Source organism: Lipotes vexillifer, unplaced genomic scaffold (assembly GCF_000442215.2).
Source record: "Lipotes vexillifer unplaced genomic scaffold, Lipotes_vexillifer_v1.1 scaffold134, whole genome shotgun sequence".
Lineage (NCBI taxonomy): Eukaryota > Metazoa > Chordata > Mammalia > Artiodactyla > Lipotidae > Lipotes > Lipotes vexillifer.
In genome coordinates this window covers 1,529,636-1,532,975 of record NW_006787464.1, presented here as the reverse complement: position 1 = coordinate 1,532,975, position 3,340 = coordinate 1,529,636, and positions in this window count along the sequence as shown.

Genomic DNA, 3,340 nt, shown 5'->3' with positions numbered 1-3,340 from the left:
CGGAAGAGTCAGTTTAAACTTTTCAATAAAAAGCACATTTGTGGTGCACAGTAAATATTCAGTGAGACCATGCTGGAGGTTGGAAGGATGGGAAGGATCTAATATTTGTTAAGCATCTACTACGGCCCAGCAATTTGCCTACATATATTATATAATCCCTCAATTACTGTCTAGGTAGTTATTATAGTCATTGCTATTTTTAAAGGATGTAATTGGAACTCAAGAAGATTAAGTGACCTATGTTACCCTGCTGCAGATAACTTGAAAAGCAGGGGCTCCACCCACAACCTGCTGAATTCCAAGCTCCCTCCTGCTCCCACCACCTCCTTGAAACGGAGGCACCCACAAATGCGAACTCCACACAGGCATATTCTAGCAGGCTCTCCAGTCTTTTTCCATTGCTCCTTTGGGTACCATCTGGATTGATGTGCTAAACACTTAAATTAAAAGATAAAGGGCTGGGGCTTCCCTGGTGGCAAGTGGTTGGGAATCCACCTGCCAATGCAGGGGACAGATTCTAGCCCTGTTCTGGGAAGATCTCACATGCTGGGGAGCAACAAAGCCCATGCGCCACAACTACTGAGCCTGCACTCTAGAGCCTGCGTGCCACAACTGCTGAGCCCGCATGCAACAACTACTGAAGCCCACGTGCAACAACTACTGAGCCCGTGTGCCACAACTACTGAGCCTGCATGCCTAGAGCCCGTGCTCTGCAACGAGAGAAGCCACTGCAATGAGAAACCCAGGCACCGCAACGAAGAGTAGCCTCTGCTTGCTGCAACTAGAGACAGTCTGCACATAGCCAACAAAGACGCAATGCAGCCAAAAATTAATTAATTAATTAATTAAAATAAGTAAATAAAGGGCTGAGGAAGGAGTGGTTTGGTGCCTTGGGAAAGACAGGGGACATAAGCAGCAAAGAACCTGGCACAGGGTAGGTGTTTGGCTACTATTTGTTTGTTAAATGAGACATTTAAAAGTACAGGCTGTTTTCAGATGCCACTTTATTCTTTTCTTTGACCAGGATACCACCAGGTAGCCACTCACTGAGATGACAAATGAAATCAGAATATCACTTTAGGATCGGGGTTCAGGTCTTGGTTTCAAGGCTCCTGGCTAGAGTCCTGTGCAGAACTTCAGATCAATTTCAGCCAAGACACTTCATTTGCCCTAGAAACCCAGAGCTGAACAGACTTCTGGGAGTGTGTGTGGTGGAGGTGAAGTGGATGTTAAGATTAGGTGGTGTGAGAAGGATATTCGCTTCTTGACACTCCTTGTGGGAGTGGGAGGAGCCTTCTGCTCCAGATTACCTCTGCTGGCTGGAGAGCTGCGTTCAGCTCTGACCTTGAGAAAACCATAATTCAAAAAGAGTCATGTACCAAAATGTTCACTGAAGCTCTATTTACAATAGCCAGGACATGGAAGCAACCTAAGTGTCCATTGACAGAGGAATGGGTAAAGAAGATGTGGCACATATACACAATGGAATATTACTCAGCCATAAAAAGAAACGAAACTGAGTTATCTGTAGTGAGGTGGATGGACATAGAGTCTGTCATACAGAGTGAAGTAAGTCAGAAAGAGAAAAACAAATACCATATGCTAACACATATATGTGGAATCTAAGGAAAAAAAGGTCATGAAGAACCTAGGGGCAAGACGTGAATAAAGACGCAGGCCTACTAGCGAATGGGCTTGAGGATATGGGGAGGTGGAAGGGTAAGCTGGGACAAAGTAACAGAGTGGCATGGACATATATACACTACCAAACGTAAAATAGATAGCCAGTGGGAAGCAGCCACATAGCACAGGGAGATCACCTCGGTGCTTTGTGACCACCTAGAGGGGTGAAGTAGGGAGGGTGGGAGGGAGGGAGACGCAAGAGGGAAGAGATATGGGGACATATGTATATGTATAGCTGATTCACTTTGTTATACAGCAGAAACTAACACACCATCGTAAAGCAATTATGCTCCAATGAAGATGTTAAAAAAAACCACCAAAAAAACTATTCTTCTTCCTGAACCCAGGACCCCGGCTTCCTTCTGAACCTAGTCTACTTCCTTGAGAAGGAAATGGAAACTCAGAAAAGGGAATACACGAAACCAGGGCCACACTGAGAGTGGAAGATGACAAAACTCCAGGGCAGAGTAAAATTTTCACTTTGAGTCTGGCATGAGACAGTCAGTGTTCTGATTCCCAAAGGGCTATAGTGGAATCTATGTTGACTCCAGAGAAGAAGTGGGACCCCAGTGTTGTTGTGTCCTGTGGGGTTGTTTTCTAGTCTTTAGAGGCCCTGAGCTCTCTTACTTTTGAAGAGCCCACCCTTCAAATACCAAGCATATTACAAGCACCCACATCCCATATTACATTTAATGCAGGTGCAATATGTTTCAGTTCAGTGGCAAACTTTTCCGGGAAAGACATGTAATTGCTCATTTATGCATTTCAATTCTGCAGTTTTGTGTGTGTGTATTTTGAGGCCAACGTGTTTTGTTCTTTAGGCCTTGAATATTTTCATAAGCTCTCGGCAAGTTGGTCCTAGAGATTTTGGCTTTACGGCTGTCCTACAAAGTTGAACAAAGGTGCCTCCCTCTAGACAATTGAATTTTTTAAAATGCTCACCCTTCTTGGGTTAAATTCAAGGCCTTTGTACTTCCAGTTAGGATTCAGCAGGTGATAGAAGGTAGGCGGAGGGGCGTCAGAGCTAAGAAGCTGCCTTCCTAAGCCAAGGAGGACTGAGGTTGGGTCTGAGGTTCTGTGTGGAGTGAGTTTAAAGGCTCAAGGTTGAGAGGCCTGGGCTTCTCACCTGGATTCCCCCTGCCCTTCATCAGGCAATCCCTCCAAATGATATTCAGGGGGGCTAAATTCCTTAGCCCACCACTCACTTTCTAATTAATAGCCTTTATTCTCTATCTTTTCTGGCTTTCAATAAAGATTAAGGTTGAAACCTCTAAGGCTGAACTTTTCCCAAGATATGTACTTGAAAGATCCTTGGGTTTGTGGGTTCATTACCTTCATCATGGGTGTTGAAAGCTTGAGTCAATACAAATCACTAAAAAGATGGGGGAGGGAAGCTAAAGATGAAGTCTCCCTAATCTAAAAATAGCATTATAACAAGAGATTGAACTTTAGAGCACATGCCAGCCTGGCAAGGACAGATACTTTCTAGATATCAAAGGTGGTATCACAGAGGGGTCCAAGCTCAAACGCCTTTAGGGACCAGGCTTGTAAGGTTAATGTTGGAAACGGCCAGTTATAAAACAACTGGACATGTGGAGTGTATAGCACAGGGAGTGTATGTGCCCAAGGTTCAAATGGAAAAAAGCAAGTGAATGAA